This window comes from Rhinatrema bivittatum, chromosome 2, assembly GCF_901001135.1.
Source record: "Rhinatrema bivittatum chromosome 2, aRhiBiv1.1, whole genome shotgun sequence".
Classification (NCBI taxonomy): Eukaryota; Metazoa; Chordata; class Amphibia; order Gymnophiona; family Rhinatrematidae; genus Rhinatrema; species Rhinatrema bivittatum.
The window spans coordinates 351,732,208-351,756,365 of NC_042616.1; positions in this window are offsets into that span (position 1 = coordinate 351,732,208).

Consider the following 24,158-nt stretch of genomic DNA (forward strand, 5'->3'; position numbering starts at 1 on the left):
AGCCTTTGAAGAAAATGGTTTGAAACCTTGAAAAGGTTCAAACAATGTAATTAATATCAGGATATGAAAAATAAAATAGGAGTTTTCCTGCCCGATTAAAATGTTGCCTGTTTTCCTTTCATTCATGCAATGCCAAGCAGTGACAGGCAAAAACACTCTTACTGTTTTTTTCTTTCTTCTAACAGTTCAGAGATAAGAAATTACGTATTCCTTCCTATCCAAGGAAACTCTAGGTACTTTTAATTAAAGTGAACGGGTCCCCTTTCAACTAGACAGATAAAGATTCAGTTTTTTCAAAGCTCTTCCTGAGAACCAAATGTTTAATCAAAAGTTTGACTAACTTGTGAAAACCCTCCCTTCTTTTACAACCAGACACAGAGATAAGAATATAGCTTCAAGCAGCTCTTTTCAAGGTCTGGAAGGGGGGCGGGGGGGGGGGGGGGGGGCTGGAATGTATCCAGCAGAGGCTTTGACTAGTGCTATGGTTTCTGAAAAGAGAAAAGGCATATGGGTATTAATGCTTACGTTTCTCTTATGGCCTACTGATTGCTGCCTACACTGAATATAGGTAATTATCAATAAAGACATAATAATAAAATATTTTCTGACAAGAGAAGTCCTCGATGTCTGTCAGCGTCGAGGCAGATGGGAATAATTCTTATCCTGGGAGGGTTACGGGGCCGAGGAGAACTTGTGGGAACCTTCCCACAATATCCTAGACAAAGAACTCCTCAGAACATTCCACAGGGCTCACAGGGAGGCCTAGAAGGGGGTGTACTGTTGCGCACCATGTCCGCGCTCGGCCCACGCCCGGGCCTGCTCACCTCTACAACTCCTCTGCAGGTCCCGGGTCGGCCTCTCCAGCAGCAGCTGCAAGCTCCTCCAGGCCTCAAAGTCCTGAGGTGGCAGTCGCCGGGCCTTCCTCTGCACGCCAGGCCTCACAGCAGGGCTCGGCATCCTCCGTGGCGTCATCCCCACCCCTAGGCACGCATGTAAGGACCACCCGGTCCCTTATAGGGCCAGGGGCAGTTCCAAGCTCTGCGGCGCACCCTGATTGAACGCAGTACAAGAGGAAGTGCCTGCCTGCACTTCCTTGCTTTGGCAATCAGGTTGACACCATGTGTGTACTAGTTTGCCTCCGTGTCTTGTCGCCTGTTCCAGTCTTGTTCCAGCATCCTCCTGTTCCAGCGTCCTCCTGTTCCAGCGTCTTCCTGTTCCAGCATATTCCTGTTCCAGCATCTGTCTGTTCCTGTGTTCCCCCAGGTAGTACCTCTTGGACTGACTCTCTGGTACTGACCTCTGCCTGCTTCTTGACCACACTGACTGCTGCCTGGATTCTGACCTTTGCCTGCCTCCTTGACCATGCTGATCGCTGCCTGGATTCTGACCTTTGCCTGCCTCCTTGACCACATCTGACCTCTGGAACCTGACTCCTGCTTTGGCTGACTACTCTCGGACTAATCTTTGGACCTTGACCTCTGCTACTACTGATCACGCCTCCTGGATTCTGGCCCTGCTCCAAGCCTTGTCATCGCAGACACTGTACTGGCCTTCCTTGATCCCTCAGGCCTCTAGTCAAGACATCGACCGCGCACCCTTGATCCTGGTGGGCACACCTCTTTACTTCCTATCTGGGAGACCCTGCGAGGCCCACCTAAGTCCAAGCGGCCCGGGTCCCCAAGGACTCCACCCGGGGGGACTGCAGGCTTCCAGTGGTGAAGCTCCAGCTAGCCTCTGTCTCCTCCTGTGCTCCGCCACCTGGTGGCAGGTGCTTCCTGGGGCTGACCAGGGAGCCATCCTACACTGCTCCAGAACAAGGGTCCACCTCCAAGCGCAACTAAAACACCACCTCAGTGGGAACCTTGGTAACATGAATAAATAACAAGAAGACAGCCAATAGGAATACATATTAATTCCTAAATTGACCAAAAGTGTCAAATTAGTTTCATTTTCTCTTAGTGCACACTAACAGCGGGTAGTGCACTCTATCGCAGGCTTAGATGCACTACCACAAAGTTAGCGCGCAGTATAGTTCCCGAGCAGACTGCGCACTAATGGGTAGATTTTATAAATTTACGCGAGCACGTACTTTTGTTCGCACACCAGGCACGAACAAAAGTACGCTGAATTTTATAAGATACGCACGTAGCCGCGCGTATCTTATAAAATCCGGGGTCGGTGCGCACAAGGGGGTGCACCGAAATCAGAGCGGCTTCAGAGGGAACTTTCTTTTTTTTCCACCCCCCCGCACCTTCCCCTCCCTTCCCCTACCTACCCCACCCCCCCCCGGCCCTATCTAAGCCCCCCTACCTTTGTTGGCAGATTTACGCCTGCCGAAAGCAGGTGTAAATCTGCGTGCGCCAGCGGGCTGCTGGCGCGCCATGACCCGACCCAGGGGCTGGTCCGGAGGCCTCAACCACACCCCCGGGCCGGCACCACGCCCCCGGTCCCGCCCCAAACCGCCCCCTGACCCCCCCGGACACGCCCCCTCCCCTCCCCTTTTACGAAGCCCCGGGACTTACGCGCGTCCCGGGGCTGTAAGCGCACCGGCGACCTATGCAAAATAGGCGCGCCGGCACACGCGTGCAGGGCACGATTAGTAACAACGATTAGTGCACGAAACAGCGTGCACTAATCGTTGTTACTGCGCACTATGAGCTATATAGCGTGCAGTAACTCCCATTAGTGTGCACTAATACGATAAACAATTTTTTACCGACAATTTGGGGAAAATGCAGTTGTTTGTCGGTTTTACCGATACATGGCGAATTAGGAATTATCGTACAATATTTTAATTTGGCAAAAAAATGATGCACATCCCTATCAAATAAGACAATTTTTAAGACCAAACATGCAAAGGAAAAGAAGCTATAAGCAGAGGCAGCCTCACCTCCCCCGCCAGCCCAGGCTTCCTCCGTTGGAATTGATATTAACATGTTCAAACACATTAAATGGGAGAGATAAATACTAGCAATATATATGTAACTCAGTACACTTTTAAAGCACATTATAGCCAAATACTCAAGCAGCTCTGGCACAAACATCAATATACACAAACATACACTCACGCATATAACCAAACTCATCAGACCCAATAACCCCAAAAATCCCTCCCCCCAAATTCCTCAGAAAACCCCCAAAACCCTTAATCCTTATAGAAACCACTCCACAAAGGTCCAACCATGAAGTTGCTCTTGATCTCCATGTGAACCTTCAGTGTTGTCCCCATAAGTCTCCCGGGGTCGCCATGATGAAGAGTAGAAGGAAAACATTTCTTACGCAGCAACTGTAGATGCATTATTCAGAGATCTCAGTCCACTCCCATGATGATGAAAATCTGCAGCCAACTTAAACAAGAAGGCCCACACACATGACCGAAAGCCTGCCCGTCATGGGTTAGAGACATACCTCCATGTTATCACCATCATGAAACGTCCAAAAACGTTTGCAGGCTACCAGTTCAAACAGAAACAAACCATGACTCGTGCACTGAAAAAAAACTCATAGCACCATCCAAGTCACTAGTAGTCATTCTCAGCCCAGTAGCCTTTTAGTCCCAAACATAGACTCATAGGGCTCCGTATTTCAATCCTTGAGAGAATCCACGAACGATTTAGCTTCTTGCATGGTTGTAAACATTAGTGTGTTCCCCTGGTGAAACACTTTTAACCATGCCAGGAATTATAAAGAAAAGCGCAGTCCATGCTGAAATAGCTGGGAGCAATAGGGTGAGAAAGTACGCTGGGCTGCCTGCGCTCTCGCAGAAAAGTCTGGAAAAAGTAGCAGCTTAAAGGTGCCATGTTTCAAATCCAGAGTTTTCCAGAAAGCAGCCAATATTTTAGCTTTATCGATGTAATTTATGTATTTCACTATCACTTGCTATCAGGTCCTCCTGCACCAAGACAATGTGTGCGCTGCACGAAGATTTTCCTGTCCTCTGTCTAAATTTGTAATGCATCGGGCAACCAGCACTCACAGAAATGAAGTAACTCCTGTTACTTGAATAGTTTCTGCAACTCCAACAATGTGGATATTATTTCGACGACTGCGTTTCTCTAAGTCATCTAATTTGTCTTCCTGGAGTTTGTTTTTGTGAGTGAGATCATTAACTGTAGCGCTGAGAGAGGTGACACGATCTTCCTGGCATTCACTCTGTGGCTGATCTCAGACAGAGAAGTGTGATAACTTTCCACTTTGTCTCACAAATCCTCTACTGATGCTTGTAGTTTTTGAAGTTGGTCAGTGATCGCTGCTGACACCTCGCAAGTCAGGTCTTTCAACATGATTTCCGAAAGGCCTTCTATAGGGAGCTCGGGATTAGGTGCCATTTTGTCTTCAGGGCCCACCACGCGGTCTGTGCCTCTGTGCAATCTAGTCACCCTGAACAACGAAATCTGCCTCTTTAAACCGCCATCACCTGGTACGGGCTGATGAGCAACACTTATAGCTTACATTTGGGGTGGGATTTGTGTTGTGGGTCCCGGCCGTGGCAGGCCACGTTCAGTCCCACCTATCTCCTCCGATACGAGCTGGTGCTCTCCCCAGTCGACGTGGACTGTCCCGCTCTGGGGCCGACTGACCACGGCCTCCCACATGGCTCTAAACACTGCATCCTGCTTCCTGCGGAGCTCTCCCTAGGCATGTGCGCAGGAGGCTCCACCTCTCAAAGGGACCATGGCGGGAAACTTTGATCCGGCCCCGATGGATGACGTCAAGACTGAGGGGTATTTAAACCCTTCCTCAATCTCCAGTTCTTTGCCTTAGCAACAGGTCGTCTCCTCGGATTGCTAGTTGCTGCATCCTGACGTCTTCTGCTTCTTGCCTGCTGTTCCTGATCCTGATTCTGATCCTACTTTGCTCCAGTCCTTCACTCCTGAAGTCCAGTCCCGGTGTTCCAGTTCCTGCTTTCCTGCCCGTACCAGTGTTCCTGACTGTTCCTCTCCTCATCCACCAGATCCTCTGTTTTCTTCTCAGCTTGATCTCCTGGTTCTGACTTCGGCTCGTCCCTTGTTCATGCTTGTCTGCTGCCCATCTCGTCCCCTGGCCTGGTTCTCTCATCTTCGTCTGCTTGCTGCCTGCCCTGGATCCTCGGATTGGACTCTCGTTCTGCACCTCTGTTGCCAGCCCTGACCCGGACTCCTGACCTCGCCTTTGCCCACCATCACTTCTGTCTTGCCGAGGCAACCCGCACCTAAGACCTGCCGTCCCCGGCACCCAAAGGCTCAATCTGCGGGGAACGAGGCTGTTTAGGTGAAGCTCCAGCCGGGTTGACCTCACCTGCACCACCAGCCGGCAACGAGAATCATTGAGGGCCATCCCTCCGTGGTAGCGCTAATCTTCGTCCCGGCCCAAGGGTCCACAACCATAACAATTTGGGGTGTAAAGTTGTGGAAGATATAGAAAAACAAGCGATCCCGAGGAAGTAGGATAGAGGAGCATCCACTCAGCCCAGCATCATAGCACGCCCTCTCTAGAAATAACGTTTTTGTGCGATAAAGTGGAAAAATCGTTTTTATCATAGGATAGGCGCCGTTATGGCGGATCGTGCTATTATCACAGATAATATTGGGAGTGCTAAAACAATGGCTTTTTTCAGACACACTTATACAGCTCTGATGGGCCAAAATAATAACCTTTTCTTACCTTCCCTGTCTTCCTAAATCTTCAATGTTAGGGGGAAGTGTGTTAGTTGTGGGATACTGGTTCTTCACTAGCCCACTTTCCTGATGGAAGTGGGATTTGCAAACACATGTATACATACATTTCAAATAGAGCGCACGTGTATGTGCTTTCACCTATGTAATAATGGCGGCTGCCATTTTATTACATAGGCGTGTATTTGCAGACTCAGATAGGCTGAAAGCGCATACACGTGCACCCTATTTGAAATGTAAATGCACATGTGTGTTGTGAATGAGCTGTTTAGTGGACCCTTGGGCCGACCTGTGAGAGACTGGGGAGAGGTGTACTATAGTCTCTAGTGATTGACAGGTCAGGAGGTGGATACCAGGCAGGAGCGGGAGGAGAACTTCACCCTGGAAGCCGGTACTCCCCCGGGAGGAGCCCGTAGGAGCCTGGCCGCTGGGACTTAGGAGATCATGGAAGCTGGAACTGGAGCAGGCAGGGCAGGGATCCGGACTCAGGCAGGAAACTGAAGCGGGCTGGAGCTGGAACCAGACAGGAGCTGTGGCAAGACTCGGAACTGGAACCAGGCTGGAACCGTGGCAAGACTCGGAACTGGAACCAGGCAGGAACCGTGGCAAGACTCGGAACTGGAAGCAGGCAGGAACTGAGGCAAGACTCGGAACTGGAGCCAGGCAGGAACTGTGGCAAGACTCTGAACTGGAACCAGGCAGGAACTGTGGCAAGACTCTGAACTGGAACCAGGCAGGAACTGAGGCAAGACTCGGAACTGGAGCCAGGCAGGAACTGAGGCAAAAGTCGGAACTGGAACCAGGCAGGAACTGAGGCAAGACTCGGAACTGGAACCAGGCAGGAACTGAGGCAAGACTCGGAACTGGAGTCAGGCAGGAACTGTGGCAAGACTCGGAACTGGAACCAGGCAGGAACTGTGGCAAGACTCGGAACTGGAACCAGGCAGGAACTGAGGCAAGACTCAGAACTGGAGCCAGGAAGGAACTGAGGCAAAACTCGGAACTGGAGCCAGGCAGGAACTGGAGCCGAGACCGGAGCGCCCCCCCCCCGTAGAAGCCCGGCCACTGGAGCAAGTGGGCAACGTAGCAAGCAAGCAGGCAGGTACGGTGGCAAGCAAGCAGGGAGACTCTGAAGCAGGCAGGCAGACTCTGTGGCTGGAAGGCAGACTCTGTAGCAGGCACACCTCGGGGCCAGGAGCAACTAGGGACCAAGGAGGGACCTGGTTGCAAGGCCCTGAGCAAGTGCAGACACCGGGGTTAAATCCCCCCTGGCATCTGACGTCAGCAGAAGGGGCGGAACATCGTGCGGCGGGAAGCAGGCTATTTCAGTGCCCCTCCCGTGCAAGCGCCTAGAGAAAGGGCGTTCCCGTGGCGGCCTCTGCGGGGACGCCGTCGATGTTTGCGCCACCGGGATCGGGGGAGAAGAGAAGGTAAGTCCCCGGTCACGACCGGGACCGCAACAGTACCTCCCTCTTACATCGCCTCCTGGGAGGTCGGTTTTACCTTGGGGGAACCCTGGAAAGATTGTCGTGATAGTTCTTTCTTCATGGTGACAGACGCAGAGACCAGACTAGGCTCATGGCAGGGCTCTGAAGCGGGAACCAGATTGGAAATCGAACAAGACACGGAAGCGTGATCCTTGGGTGTCTTCAAGCAATTGGAGTGGCAAGATGGACTCCACTGGGTGATTCGCAGGGTATCCCATTGGATTGAGGGTGAATGCTTTTGGAGCCACGGCAACCCTAGCACCACGGGGTGGACAACCTTCTCCAAGACCAAGAAGGCAATCTCCTCCGAGTGGATCTCCCCGGTGCGGACAGTAATGGGTGTCGTGGACGTCTTGATGTGTCCCTGAAGGAGTGTACCTTGAACAGAGGTAATTTGCAGCGGGGTCTCATGCTCCTGTGTGGGAATCTGCAACTGGGAGTTGAGTTCCTGTCGAATAAAGTTACCCCCTGCTCCGGAGTCCAGAAAGGCGAGGGTTTCCAGAGACCCTCCCGGGAACTCCAGCGTAATGGGTACGGTGCATTGAGGGACTGAGGCACAACCTAGGAGAAGCTCCTCATGACCTCCCAGGCTCTGGTGTCTCTCCAAACGCTCCTGACAGTTGGCCAGGAAATGACCTTGCTGGCCACAATAGAGGCACAAGCCCTGTGTACGGCGACGTTGTCTCTCCCTCCGTGGAGAGTGGGGAACGTCCCAACCACGTAGGTTCTGCAGAGGCAACCTCCAGACACTCAACTGTAGGGGAGGACGATGACTCGGAGTATGCAGAGACCAATGGAGGATTACTTCGGGCAGGTCGTTGCTCTCTAGCCCTCTGCTGTAGACGACGGTCGATGCGGCCGGCCATGTCTATCAGCGCATTGAGGTCCTCCGGAAGGTCACGGGCAGCAATCTCATTCTTGATACGCCCGGATAGTCCTTCTAGGAAAATGGCCTTTAGGCTGCCGTCGTGCCAACCGACCTCCTGGGCAAGAGTACGGAAATCCATAGAGTAGTCTGCCAGAGAGCGGCCCCCCTGGCGTAACTGGAGCAGTTCTGTCGTAGCAGTAGTCAAACGAGCCGGCTCGTCGAACGCCTGCCGGAAGCTCGAGATGAACTGCTGGAAATCCTCGAGCGAAGGATGTGACGTTCCCAAAGCGAGGAGGCCCACAATAGGGTCTTTCCATCGAGCAGGGAAAGAATGTAGGCCACCTTCACAGAGTCGGTGGGGAACTGCCGGGGCAACAGAGTGAAACGTAGGAAACACTGGTTCAAGAACCCACGGCAGGTCTTCGCATCTCCAGCGTAACGGGAAGGTGCAGGTAACTGTGTTGTCGAGATAGCTTGTTCCTCAGGAGCCAACCCATCGGTGGACAGAGGATTCGTGGATATCTTATCTAGGCGGGTGGCTAATTGTTCCACCATAGCTGCCAACCCATCAAAACATTGTTGTAATTGCTGCAGGCGTTGGGCCATTCCTGGGATGGCCCGAAGACCCAACACATCCGCCGAGTCCATGGCCTTGCAATCTGTTGTGAATGAGCTGTTTAGTGGACCCTTGGGCCGACCTGTGAGAGACTGGGGAGAGGTGTACTATAGTCTCTAGTGATTGACAGGTCGGGAGGCGGATACCAGGCAGGAGCGGGAGGCGAACTTCACCCTGGAAGCCGGTACTCCCCCGGGAGGAGCCCGGCCGCTGGGACTTAGGAGATCACGGAAGCTGGAACTGGAGCAGGCAGGCAGGGATCCGGACTCAGGCAGGAACTGAAGCGGGCTGGAGCTGGAACCAGACAGGAGCTGTGGCAAGACTCGGAACTGGAACCAGGCTGGAACCGTGGCAAGACTCAGAACTGGAACCAGGCAGGAACCGTGGCAAGACTCGGAACTGGAAGCAGGCAGGAACTGAGGCAAGACTCGGAACTGGAGCCAGGCAGGAACTGTGGCAAGACTCTGAACTGGAACCAGGCAGGAACTGTGGCAAGACTCGGAACTGGAACCAGGCAGGAACTGAGGCAAGACTCGGAACTGGAGCCAGGCAGGAACTGTGGCAAGACTCGGAACTGGAACCAGGCAGGAACTGAGGCAAGACTCGGAACTGGAACCAGTCAGGAACTGGAGCCGAGACCGGAGCCCCCCCGGGAGGAACCCATAGGGGCCTGGCCACTGGAGCAAGCGGGCAACGTAGCAAGCAAGCAGGCAGGTACGGTGGCAAGCAAGCAGGGAGACTCTGAAGCAGGCAGGCAGACTCTGTAGCTGGAAGGCAGTCTCTGTAGCAGGCACACCTCGGGGCCAGGAGCAACTAGGGACCAAGGAGGGACCCGGATGCAGGGCCCTGAGTAAGTGCAGACACCGGGGTTAAATCCCCCCCCGGCGTCTGACATCAGCAGAAGGGGCGGAGCGTCACGCGGCGGGAAGCGGACTATTTCAGTGCCCTTCCCACGCGCGTGCGCGCCTAGAGAAAGGGCGTTCCCGCGGCAGCCTCCGCGGGGACGCCGTCGATGTTTGCACCACCGGGACCAGGGGAGAAGAGAAGGTAAGGCCCCGGTCGCCACCGGGACCACAAAACATGTGTGCACAAATCCCGCTTCCATGATGTAAGTTAAGGGTGGGATAGAGGGTCACAAGTGGCTGCGGGGAGCATTGACAGGAAAGAAAAAGGTAGGGATGTGTAGAGGGCATGGATTCGTCCAATTCAGTATTCGTATTCGTCGACGGGCAAATACGTTGCATTTGTCCAGTGGCGTCTCCGATACGTTGATATGTGCATTCGTTTTCCAGTTCCCATTAAAGTCAATGGGGGAAGTATTTGCAGCCTATTTTTGGCTGCAGAATTGGGGTTTTCTTATCAATTTTGATGAAACTTCTGGGGAGCAATCCTCAGAACAACAAAACAGCTCCAAGGTACTTAGACTGCGGCAAAGTGGCACCAAAGTGGCATGAATAGCCTAAGGTAATTTAAAGGTAAAAAAAAAAAATTAAGCCAGCTGCTCCTACTCACCTCAAGCTGCTTCTACACCATCGGCTGAGAAGGGAGGCCTGCGCGATCGGCGCCCAGACCCGTCGGGGTAAGGCCTTTTAATTTCCCTTCCCCCCGGCGAGCCTGACCGTTGATCTCACGGCTGAGCGGCAGCCCCTCGCTCTCCAGACACTCCCACCACCGCGAACAGCCAATCCAAATTCGAGAGGGACTTTTAAACTTCTTCACCCTCCGGCGCCACGATTAAATTAAGCCAGCTGCTCCTACTCACCTCAAGCTGCTTCTACACCATCGGCTGAGAAGGGAGGCCTGCGCGATCGGCGCCCAGACCCGTCGGGGTAAGGCCTTTTAATTTCCCTTCCCCCGCGCGCTGACCGCGATCTCACGGCTGAGCGGCAGCCCCTCGCTCTCCAGACACGCCCACCACCGCGAACAGCCAATCCAAATTCGAGAGGGACTTTTAAACTTCTTCACCCTCCGGCGCCGCGATTAAATTAAGCCAGCTGCTCCTACTCACCTCAAGCTGCTTCTACACCATCGGCTGAGAAGGGAGGCCTGCGCGATCGGCGCCCAGACCCGTCGGGGTAAGGCCTTTTAATTTCCCTTCCCCCCGGCGAGCCTGACCGTCGATCTCACGGCTGAGCGGCAGCCCCTCGCTCTCCAGACACGCCCACCACCGCGAACAGCCAATCCAAATTCGAGAGGGACTTTTAAACTTCTTCACCCTCAGGCGCCGCGCGCCGAAAGAGCGCGACAAAGGGGCTTGCCCCTTTGTGTGCCCCTTCGTGTAGCCCCGCAGGACAGCCCTAATATAGAAACCTGATACAGTTCAGCCCTTCAGTTTCTCACGCAGGTCAACCTCCGCACCCCACATCATTGAGTTTTCAATCTCTCCCTCCAACTGGGAGCTACTTCCTGCTCCTACACTGCAGAACGTCCAGAGAAAGTGTACTACCGCACTCAGCTCTCAACTAGCATCAGACAACTTCCTCCAAGCACTCAGCTTTCAACCAGCACGCTGAGTCTGATGCTGATTCTGACGCCAAACCTAAACAAATAAAAAGTGACCTTCCCAGGACCGAATCACCGCTAGCACAAAAGGGCCTACCCCTCTGTGCACCTCTTCGTACTCCCCTGACGCATAACACATCCCCATAACCATCATCATCCACCTCTCGTCTTCTAATACCAGTTCTTCAATTTCACTCGACTATTCTCCAAGTCTACAAGCAATCCGCAATCATTCTTCACCTCTCATTCAAGCCTCAGTCACAATCAACCACCGTGAATATTCTTACCTCTCCACCCCATTCACATAGCAGATCTTTAACATTACTTTTCTATAATAATAATAAGACCTCCGACCTATTCTAACCATCATGCTCCACGGTCTACCGATTCCGATTCTTCATCACAGGAGACACAATGCAACTAGTAACTTTCTTGGGACCTCTCATCCTCACACCTATAAAGCCCTCATTCCCATCATGGCTTCCCCTCTTACACAATTGCTTGGACTAACATTATTCTCACTATATCTATTCAACGCACAATCCATCACTAAAAAAACCCCCATTCTCAATGATCTTCTCCTAGAAGAAAATCCAGACATATGCGCTATAACAGAAACTTGGCTCAAATTGACAGACACTGCTCTAATTAACCAACTACCTACACATTCATATGACTTCTTCTCCATTCCCCGACAGAAAAGAAAAGGTGGAGGAATTCTTCTTGCTACCAAAAAAGATTTGAATTTCACCCAATACTCTGTCAACTCTTCTACCAAACTGGAAATAGGCCTTTTCAAATCAAACCATCTCCAAATCCTTCTTGTATATGCCCCCCCAGGCCTTCTCGACTTAGATGCCTCTCCTCTTCTGGAACTAATAGTCTCCCACATTAATTTAGATTCTCCAGCAATTATACTTGGTGACTTCAATTTACATGTCAACAATCCATCTCTATCTACAAATGGGAAAACTTTCATTACAGCCTTGTCTGCTTTAGGTTTCAATCAGATTATCAAGAAACCCACTCATAAAGCAGGTCATACATTGGACCTCATCTTCACCAATTCTGTTATCTTTAACTCAACTCAACCGATCTGCGAACCAGTACCCTGGTCGGACCACTCTCTAATCTCGACCACCATCACACTGGCACAAAAAAAACAGCACTCCGCCCCTCAACAACAATTCTCCTACAGGAAAATATGTGCATCCGAGGACCTCCACAACCACCTAGTCTTAGAACTACCCCACATGGACCTTTCCTCTCCAAATTCAGCACTTCACTCATGGAATAATATTACAGAAACTGCAGCTAATAAACTCTGTCCTCTAACAACAAAAAAACTAAAACACAATATTCCAAAAAAACAACCTTGGTTTAATGAAGAACTACAAAATCTAAAACTTTCCCTCAGACGGAACGAAAGCAAATGCGCAAATCCCCTTCAGCATCCACCCTTTCTACCTACAAAATTGCTCTCCACAATTACAAAAATTCCTTGCAAAAAATCAAAAGAGACTTCTATGCTCATAAGATCCATCATATGATCTTTGATGCTAAAGCCCTTTTTACCTACGTCTCCAATTTAACTCAAATCCAAACACCTGACATTCCATTTAACAAAGCACAAGAAAAGGCAGAGGAGCTTGCTCTCTTCTTCAACAACAAAATAGCTAACCTCCTTTCTAAAAATTCGCCTAATACTTCTTCCCCCTACAGTACCTATATACACCATAACAAATACATCTCACTCAACTCATTTGAACCAACTACTACTTCTGAGATCCTTAGAATACTGAAAAAGATGAAACCATCGACACACCCATTAGACCAAATCCCTTCCAAATTACTCCTCCTTATTCCGGATACCATATCCAAAGCTCTGGCAGACATAATAAACTGCTCTTTATCTAAAGGACTCTACCCTGACGACCTTAAAATGGCATCAATCAAACCGCTCTTGAAAAAACCAAAGTTAGACCCTGACGACCCCTCCAATTTTCGCCCTATCTCAAACCTCCCATTCATTGCTAAAGTCATGGAAAAACTGGTTAATTCTCAATTATCAGACTACCTGGAAGACCACAAAATTCTCTACCCTTCACAATATGGCTTCAGGAAATCGTTAAGCACAGAATCTCTACTAATTTCCTTAACAGACTACCTCATCCTTGGCCTAGATATAGGCCAGTCCTACCTTTTGATTCTCTTGGACCTCTCAGCCGCCTTTGATACTGTTAACCACTCTATGCTCCTTAACCAACTATTGAATATCGGCATAACAGGCTCTGCACTGTCCTGGTTCCACTCATTCTTGAAAAACAGAGGCTTCAAGGTAAAAATACACAGTAAAGAATCTAAACGCTACCCTTCATCTCAAGGAGTTCCCCAAGGTTCATCCCTCTCTCCCACCCTCTTTAACATCTACCTCCTCCCTCTCTGCCATCTATTAAACAACTTGAACCTTAAACACTACCTTTATGCAGATGATGTCCAGATTGTGATACCAATTAAAGAATCCATTAAAAAAAACCCTCGATCTTTGGGAATATTATCTGCAAGAAATCAACTCCCTCCTTTCCAGTATGAATTTAATCCTAAATTCCTCAAAAACGGAACTCCTTCTAATATCATCTGAGATTAGCCACACCCCTACAATCCCTCCAACTAATCTACAAACAACAAAAGTAAGAGATTTGGGCGCAATCATCGATAACAGGCTTAACTTAAAAGCATTCATAAACCAAACCACTAAAGACTGCTTTCATAAACTGAATGTTCTAAAAAGAATAAGACCTCTGTTCCACATCCATGACTACAGGACTATCCTACAAGCAATAATCTTCTCCAAGTTAGACTATTGCAATTCTTTATTATTAGGTACCCCATCAACACATACTAAACCGCTACAAATGGTTCAAAATACGGCAGCTAGAATTCTAACAAATACAAGGAGAAGAGAGCACATCACCCCGATCCTTAAAGATTTACACTGGCTGCCAATCCATTTCAGAATTCTTTATAAGTCAATCACCATAATCTATAAATCCATCCAACAAATCGCTCCTCTCAACCTACAAATCCCTTTCATAAAGCATACTTCCTCCAGACCCATAAGAGAGTACTACAAAGAGTCTCTGCAGGTACCACCTTCCAAAACTTCCCTCCATATAACTTATAGAGATAGGGCTTTCTCCACAGCAGGACCCACTCTTTGGAATTCCATACCAACGGAACTTAGACAAGAACCCTGCTTATTGACATTTAGAAAAAAACTCAAAACATGGCTTTTCAAACAAGCCTTCCCAGACTCAGTCTAAAAACAATTCTCTCCGATATTCAAATTCCAAGCAACAATTTTCTTTTATAACTATCCTGATAATTTTCCCCTACACTTTATAAACATCCAGAATCTTCATTATTTATGATTTCTTCCTTATTGTTAAAAACTGCATTTTTGAACTGAACAATTCATTGTAAATCATTCACTTCCATCTTTGGAAACCTTACCATTCTACAGGTTAATACAACATGTTAAAGTTCCTATCTTTTCTTCTTCTTACTCCTAGTTGTACGTATCCTTGTTTATTGTAACTGTATTTATAATATGTATTTATAATATGTATATTACATATTTTGTTCTATGTTCCGGTTATTACCCCATTGTTTACTGTAAACCGGCTTGATGTGATGTTATCACGAATGCCGGTATAGAAAAATCAAAATAAATAAATAAATAAAGGGGTACCAGGAGTGGCAAAAAGAGTGCTTTAATAGAGGTGCAAAGCAGCAGCGAGAATGTCAAAAACACACCTGATATAATAATTCAGAACTTTGGCTCAGAACTTTGGCTCATTTAGCCATTCCCAGAATCCTCAGCTGGCTGATTCACACTGACACTGCTGAGATATAGTGAACTTCTGACCACCTCAGACTCAAGAATGTGGAAGATCTGGGAAACTTGTAGGCTCTGCAAAGCCTATAATTAAAGGCCAGGAGGGCATCAATGGCAATATTTAAATCATAATACAAGGAAGCTTGGTTCTCACAGAAACCAAAATACAAGCTTGTTTCTCACAAGATTCCTATCTCACTGACAGGAGCCAGGTGAACTGAAGATTCCCGGAGGTTACAGCTTTAATGAAAGGTCTGGCACCAGCAACAGAATTCAGGCCTACTATCTATTCAGAACACAGACTTACTATCTATTTACAAAACACAGAAGATCAAAAGGAGATCAGAAGAAACAAAGTGCATCAAAGCCATGTTGATAAAGGAACTTTTATGGTGGGAGGAGATTGTTTTCAGGATAGACAAGTTTAGTTTATGACATTGACAAATTGGTGAAGGATTTTCTCACAAGCATTTTCTATGTATGGTTGAAAGTATAAAATAACAGTGTGTACTAGATATTACAAGACACAGCGTTGCTATGCCCATCTTGAAGGATAGCTCCTGTTCTTCCAAAGATATGAAATATTAAAAATTATATTTGTTCTAAAATTCTGAGTCATATCTTTGTTTGAAAAAGTGCTGACAAGCGCCTTATTAAAGTCTAAATATTTAGACACACCACAGCTTCAAAAGAGAGCACCGATAACAGATGCATGAACCCTCAAAGACAGCACAACAGGCAAAGCGGCAAGACAATTGGCATCAACATCCTACATCACAATGAAGGGGGAACATAGCAAACAGAAAGACTAGCACCAACACACTGAGCAACTATGATAGTGGCCAGAACACCACAAGGAGTTGAGTGAGTCATCAGGTATACGGCAGCAAGGCACAGAGGTAGAGGGTCGATACAGGCTGGCTACACACGGGGAGAGTTCCCTTTCCTTTGTGCAGGAAATGGCTCCCTAGAATGGGTTCGCCCCTAGAGTGGGGTGTTTCTGTTGGCGTCTAGTGAGCTCTCGCTGGTCTTTTAAAATCTGGTGGAGTTAGCAGATATACAAACGAGAATTTTCAAGGCCGAGGTGAAGGAGGTTACCATGTAAACAGCAGTTCAACATGGGTCAGAGGGTAGATACAGGCTGGCTACACCTAGGGAGAGTTCCCTTTCCTTTGAGCCGAGAAGGGCTCCCCGGAATAGGTTGGCCCCTAGAGTGGAGCACGAGCCTTCAAAGCATGGCGACCTGGAGCAGGGTCTCACTGTGAGCATGGTCTCAGTGTGTTTGCCACAGTCTAAGTACCTTGGAGATCTTTTCTCGTTCTGAACATGGGTCAACAGGTGCTAAGAGATAGGCTGAAACAACAGGGAGAGTTCCTTTTCCTTTGAGCAGGAAAGGGCTCCCTGGAATGGGTTGGCCCCTAGAGTGTATAATGGAAACAATTGTTAGGATTTAAGCATTTGCAAACAGATCATGACTTCAGGGCAGAGACGAGGAAGTTCTCTTCTCTGCCCTGAAACTAAAGAAAACTGTTTGTTTTATTTAAGGATCCATGCTGTGAAGGATTACTAGTTTGAATTGCCAGAGACTGAGGTTTCCCTTTGCAACGAGGGTTCAGCCGTTAGGACTGGACATAAGGCCTGGACGGACAGGCAGAGCAATCAAGGTCAAACCCTTGTAGGGACATAAGGCCTGGACGTACAGGCACAGCATTCGAGGACAGAGACAATCCCACCTAGGGACATAAGGCCTGGATGGACAGGCACAGCAGTTGTTTTTTTTTAATTTATTTTGCTATTTTCAAACGTTTCCAGCACTTCATAGTCGATTACATTGAGGTTCTGTAGGTATTTCACTATCCACAGAGGGCTTACAATCTAAGTCAAACCCTTGTAGGGACATAAGGCCTGGACGAACAGGCACAGCAGTCGAGGACAGAGGTCAAGCCCACCTAGGGACATAAGGCCTGGATGGACAGGCACAGCAGTTGTTTTTTTTAATTTATTTTGCTATTTTCAAACGTTTCCAGCACTTCATAATCGATTACATTGAGGTTCACTATCCACAGAGGGCTTACAATCTAAGTCAAACCCTTGTAGGGACATACGGCCTGGATGGACAGGCAAAGCAATCGAGGTCAAACCCTTGTAGGGAAATAAGGCCTGGATGGACAGGCACAGCAATTTTTTTTAACTTTATTTATATTCCGCTTTTCACGCTTTTTCAGCACTTCAAAGTGGATTACATTCAGGTACTGTAGGTATTTCCCTATCCCCAGAGAGCTTACAATCTAAGTCAAACCCTTGTAGGGACATAAGGCTTGGATTGACAACTACAGCAATTGAGGAGAGAGGTCAAGTCCACATAGGGACATAAGGCCTGGACGTACAGGCACAGCAGTTGAGGACAGAGGTCAGGCCCACATAGGGACATAAAGCATGGATGGACAGGCAAAGCAATCGAGGTCAAACCCTTGTAGGGACATAAGGCCTGGTCGGACAGGCACAGCAGTTGAGGACAGAGGTCAAGCCCACAAAGGGACATAAGGCCTGGAAGGACAGGCACAGCAAATTTTAATTTATTTATTTATATTCCAATTTTCACGCTTTTCCAGCACTTCAAAGTGGATTACATTTAGGTACTGTAGGTATTTCCCTATCCTCAGAGGGCTTACAATCTAAGTCAAACCCTTGCAGCGACATAAGGCCTGGACGAACAGGCACAGCAGTCGAGGACAGAGGTCAAGCCCACCTAGGGACATAAGGCCTGGACGGACAGGCACAGCATTTGAAGACACAGGTCAAACCCTTGTAGGGACATAAGGCCTGGACGAACAGGCACAGCAGTCAAGGACAGAGGTCAAGCCCACCTAGGGACATAAGGCCTGGACGGACAGGCACAGCAGTCGAGGACAGAGGTCAAGCCCACCTAGGGACATAAGGCCTGGACAGACAGGCACAGCAGTCGAGGACAGAGGTCAAGCCCACGTAGGGACATAAGGCCTGGATGGATAGGCACAGCAACCGAGGACAGAGGTCAAGTCCACCTAGGGACATAAGGCCTGGACGGACAGGCACAGCAATGGAGGATAGAGGTCAAACCCTTGTAGGGACATAAGGCCTGGAAGGACAGGCACAGCAATTTTTATTTATTTATTTATATTTCGCTTTTCACGCTTTTCCAGCACTTCAAAGTGGATTACATTCAGGTACTGTAGGTATTTCCCTATCCCCAGAGGGCTTACAATCTAAGTCAAACCCTTGTAGGGACATAAGGCCTGGACGGACAGGCACAGCAATTGAGGACATAGGTCAAGCCCACCTAGGGACATAAGGCCTGGAAGGACAGGCACAGCATTCGAGGACATAGGTCAAGCCCATGTAGGGACGTAATGCCTGGACGAACAGGCACAGCAATCGAGGTTAATCCCTCCTAGGGACATAAGGCCTGGACGGACAGGCACAGCAATTGAGGACAGAGGTCAAGCCCACCTAGGGTCATAAGGCCTGCACGGACAGGCAAAGCAATCTAGGTCAAACCCTTGTAGGGCATGAGGCCTCGACGGACAGGCACGGCAGTCGAGGACAGAGGTCAAGCCCATGTAGGGACATAAGGCCTGGATGAACAGGCACAGCAGTCGAGGTCAGAGGTCAAGCCCACGTAGGGACATAAGGTCTGGACGAACAGGCACAGCAGTTGAGGACAGAGGTCAAGCCCACGTAGGAACATAAGGCCAGGACGGACAGGCACAGCATTCGAGGATTTCCTTTGTGCAGGTATGTTGTGGTTTGACCTGTCACTTCTTCCTGAACTGGTTCACTGCCAGAAGAAAATGGCATTTCTGAAAGACAATTCAACAGAAGATGCTTTTAGAGCAATAGAGACTACCATTTGTGAAGCAAGAACTGAGCTGGAGATTATTTTTTAATCCCCAGAAGCTATTAATTGTACTTATGCACTACAGCTGATGTCAAAGGAACATAAAGAGCTCTCAGAAATAAGGAACCCGCTACTCAAGTCAAAATCTACAATATCAACCTCTGTTGACTTTGTGGTTTACACAGTGCCTCTGTAAACAATGGGAACACAGAGGATGAACTAGAGTGCAACTACCACCAGTTTTCAATAGTACTAGAAACATTACTGTTGGCAAAATCATGAAAAATATTGAACAAATGAAATATGAAAGCTCCAAACATCGTAAGTCAGCTTTTTATGTTCTTACATTCCAAATGTGGATGGACAGGCACAGAGTTTTAGGTCAGGCCTTGTAGGGACATATGGCCTGGACAGTGGACAGACAGGCACAGTGTTTGAGGTCAGGCCCTTGTAGGAACATACGGCCTGGACAGTGGACGGACAGGCACAGCCCTTGAGGTCAGGCCCTTGTAGGGATGTACGGCCTGGACAGTGGATGGACAGGCACAGCATTTCAGGTCAGTCCCTTGTAGGGACGTACGGCCTAGACAGTGGACGGACAGGCACAGCATTTCAGGTCAGGCCCTTGTAGGGACGTACGGCCTGGACAGTGGACAGGACAGGCACAGTGTTTCAGGTCAGCCCTTGTAGGGACAAACAGCCTGGACAGTGGACAGACAGGCACAGCGTTTCAGGTCAGGCCCTTGTAGGGACGTACGGCCTGGACAGTGGACGGACAGGCACAGCGTTTCAGATCAGGCCCTTGTAGGGATGTACGGCCTGGACAGTGGACGGACAGGCACAGCGTTTGAGGTCAGGCCCTAGTAGGGACATACGGTCTGGACAGTGGACAGACAGGCACAGCGTTTCAGGTCAGGTTCATGTGCTGCAGTGCTTATATTATCTGGAGCATAGGAGGCAGTTGGAGCTGCTGCAAGGCTTTCAATTGCTTGTATTCATCTTACCATTCACAGGAAAATTTGGAAACCCAAGCAAAGGCAGGTTTACTTTCAAAAACACTAGCATTTCCATCAACTCTGGTGCCACCCTTGAGCAGTGAGGGCTCATGATATCCCCTGTCATTGAAAAGACATGTTCACTGGGCACACTGGTTGGTGGACACTTTGGCTAAGTGTGGCCAGACAGTGGACTTGTGTGCCCAATATGCCAGCAGATCTGTCTGCATGTTCACTGTCGGCTCTGAGAGATACCGTGTCACTGACAGTTGTGCTGGTGTGTCCTTTGCTTGGGTGGGCTGAGAGCCACTCATGCCAGCTGCTTTCTCTATAGCCCGTAAGAACATAAGAACATAAGAAATTGCCATGCTGGGTTTTCTCCCGCCTCATTGATCCTTCAATTGCACCATCAATCTCCTCCCTGGGACTGAGCCTCCTCTAGGATGCACCTACGCCCTTCTCTCCTGCAGAGACGCAGGCCATGAATGAGTATATCAGAGAAAACCTGGAGAGGGGCTTCATTCGGAAGTCAAAGTTCCCCACAGGGGCTGGATTCTTCTTCGTCGGGAAGAAGGATGGGACACTCCGCCCCTGCATTGACTACCGGGGCTTGAATGCTATAACGGTCAAGGACCGTTATCCCTTGCCTCTCATCTCTGAACTCTTTGACCGGCTACAAGGTGCGAGGATCTTTTCCAAGTTGGACCTCCGAGGGGCTTACAACCTCATTCGAATTAAGGAAGGTGATGAATGGAAGACAGCCTTCAATACCCGAGACGGCCACTATGAGTACTTAGTGATGCCGTTCGGGCTTTGTAATGCCCCTGCAGTATTCCAGAATACCATGAATGAGATACTCCGTGACCTCCTGTACCAATGCATGGTGGTATATTTGGAAGACATCTTGATTTTCTCCGATACTTTGGCCGCTCACCGTCAGCACGTCGTCCAAGTCTTACAACGCCTCAGGGAACATAAGCTGTATGCGAAGCTCGAAAAGTGCCTGTTTGAGCAGGAGTCTCTTCCCTTCCTGGGATATATAGTCTCCAGTCAGGGATTCCGCATGGATCCGTAAAAGCTAAGTGCCTTTCGGGAATGGCCACAGCCGTCCAGGCTCAAGGCACTCCAAAGGTTTCTGGGCTTCGCAAACTATTACCAGTCTTTTATCCCTCACTATGCGTCCATTGTTGCCCCGATGACAGCCCTGACCCGGAAAGGCGCGGATCCCAAAAAGTGGCCTCCGGCAGCAGAGGCCGCCTTTCGTCACCTCAAGGAGGCATTCATGCAGCAACCATGTCTTCGGCATCCGGATCCGCAACGATCATTCTTTATCGAGGTGGACGCATCTTCATAGGGAGTAGGGGCCGTCCTGAGCCAGGCCTCTGAGGGCCATAAGCTACGTCCGTGTGCCTTCCTCTCCCACCAGTTCTTGCCTGCAGAGCGGAACTATGCCATCGGCGACAAGGAGCTCTTGGCCATCAAGGTGGCCTTAGAAGAGTGATGCCATGGGTGGAAGGGGCACAACCACCAGTTTATGGTCTCACGACCATAAGAATTTAGATACTTGCACCGGGCACAATGGCTCAACCCACGACAAGCCCGGTGGGCCCTGTTCTTCTCCCGTTTCAATTTTATTCTCCGATACCACCAGGGACTTTTGGCAAGTCTTGGGGGACCCTCCTGACCCCCACAAGACTTGCCAAAAGTCCAGCGGGGGTCCGGGAGCGACCTCCTGCACTCAGACCGTCGGCTGCCAGTAATCAAAATGGTGCTAATAGCCTTTGACCATACTATGTCACAGGGGCTACCGGTGCTGTTGGTCGACCCCTGTCACATGGTAGGAGCACAAGATGGTGCCGATGGCCATGTGACAGGGGCTGACCAATGGCACCGGTAGCCCCTGTGACATAGTAGGTCAAAGGCTATCGGCGCCATTTTGACCGAGGCAGGCCAGACAGCCCGATAGCATGGAGGGAGAAATCCCTTGCGGGACCCCGCTGAACCACCAGGGATGTTAGTCTTGGGGAGGGATCGGGATGGTGGGGGGGGGTTGTATTTAATGTATTAAAGTGAATTTTAATGCTTGGGGTAGGGTTTTTTTAGCTTCGTTTTGCCGTGTCGTTTTTTGGGCCGGTTTCATTTTTCCCCGTTTAGTTTTTGTTCGTTTTTCCAAAAAACTAACCGAGGAACAACAAATTTTACCCCAAAGTGTCCGACTCAAAAAACGACCCCCGTAGAAAAACACGAAGCTCATCTCTATATATATTATTGGGACAGCAGTGCTCTCTGAAGCCAAATCCCCAGTGAACCTCTTTTGTACTTACACGCTTGGGGTGTGCACACGCACAGCGTTCCCAGTTTTAGTGTACATCCAGGCCCAGCTTCATGGGCCTGGGGGCACTTTTGCAGACTCACTTATATATTATTCGGATAGCAGTGCTCTCTGAAGCCAAATCCCCAGTGGGCCTCTTTTGTACTTACAAGCTAGGGGTGTGTACATATACAGCATTCCGAGTTTTAGTGTACATCCAGGCCCAGCCTCATGGGCCTGGGGGCACTTTTGCAGGCTCACGTATATATTATTGGGACAGCAGTGCTCTGAAGCCAAAACCCCAGTGGCCCTCTTTTGTACTTACAAGCTGGGAGTGTGCACACATACAGCGTTCCCATTTTTAGTGTCCATCCAGGCCCAGATTCGTGGGCCTGGGGGCACTTTTTCAGACTGACGTATATATTATTGGGACAGCGGTGCTCTCTGAAGCCAAATCCCCAGTGGCCCTCTTTTGTACTTACAAGCTGGGGGTGTGCACACATACAGCGTTCCCAGTTTTAGTGTACATCCAGGCCCAGATTCGTGGGCCTGGGGGCACTTTTGAAGTCTCACGTATATATTATTGGGCCAGCTGAATCCAAATCCCCAGTGGGCCTCTTTTGTACTTAAAAGCTTTTTGTGTGCACACATACACCGTTCCCAGTTTTAGTGTACATCCAGACCCAGCCTCGTGGGCCTGGGGGCACTTTTGCAGACTCACGTATATATCATATTATTCGGACAGCAGTGCTCTCTGAAGCCAAATCCCCAGTGGGCCACTTTTGTACTTATAAGCTTGGAGTGTGCACACATAGAGGGGTAGATTTTATAATTTTGTGCGAGCGTGTACTTTTGTTCGCGCACCAGGCGCGAACAAGAGTACTCGGGATTTCAATAGATATGCGCGTAGCCACACGTATCCATTAAAATCCGGGATTGGCACGTGCAAGGCTGCCGAATTTGGGCAGCCTGCGCGCCGAGCCGCGCAGCCTGCCTCTGTTCCCTCCGAGGCCGCTCCGAAATTGGAGCGTCCTCGGAGGGAACTTTCTTTCGCCCTCCCCTCACCTTCCCCTCCCTTCCCCTACCTAACCCCCACCCCCCGGACCTATCTAAACCCCCCTTACCTTTATCGCTGGATTTATGCCTGCCAGAGGCAGACATAAATCTGCGCGTGCCAGCGGGTTGCTGGCGCGCAAGCACCCAACCCGGGGGCTGTTCCGGAGGGCGCAGCCATGCCCCCGGAATGCCCCCAGGCCGAAACCATACCCGCGGCGCCACCCCCGAAATGTCGCATCACCCACGCCATGCCCCCGAAACGCCGCGTCACGACCGCCATGCTCCCGACACGCCCCCCTGGCACGTCTCCCCATGCAAGCCCCGGGACTTACACGTGTCCCGGGGCTTGCGCACGCTGCCGAGCCTATGCAAAATAGGCTCGGCGCGCGCAGGGGGGGTTTGGGGTAGGTTTTTGGGGGGTATGTGCGTACCCCTTTGAAAATCTACCCCACAGTGTTCCCAGTTTTAGTGTACATCCAGTCTCAGCCTCGTGGGCCTGGGGGCACTTTTGCAGACTCACATATATATCATATTATTGGGACAGCAGGGCTCTCTGAAGCCAAATCCCCAGTGGGCATCTTTTGTACTTACAAGCTTGGTGTATGCACACATACAGCGTTCCCAGTTTTAGTGTACATCCAGGCCCAGCCTCATGGGCCTGGGGGCACTTTTGCAGACTCATGTATATATCATATTATTGGGACAGCAGTGCTCTCTGAAGCCAAATTCCCAATGTGCCTCTTTTGGAAATAATTCTTTTAATTGAAACCCCTAGAAGGCAGGGACATTAAATCCATAATGTCAGGGAAAGCTAGACATGGTCGAGTGATTGGGACTGTCATAGGAGGCACTTCAAAAGGCAGTGCCAGTCCCCCATTAAGTTTAAAAAGGGAC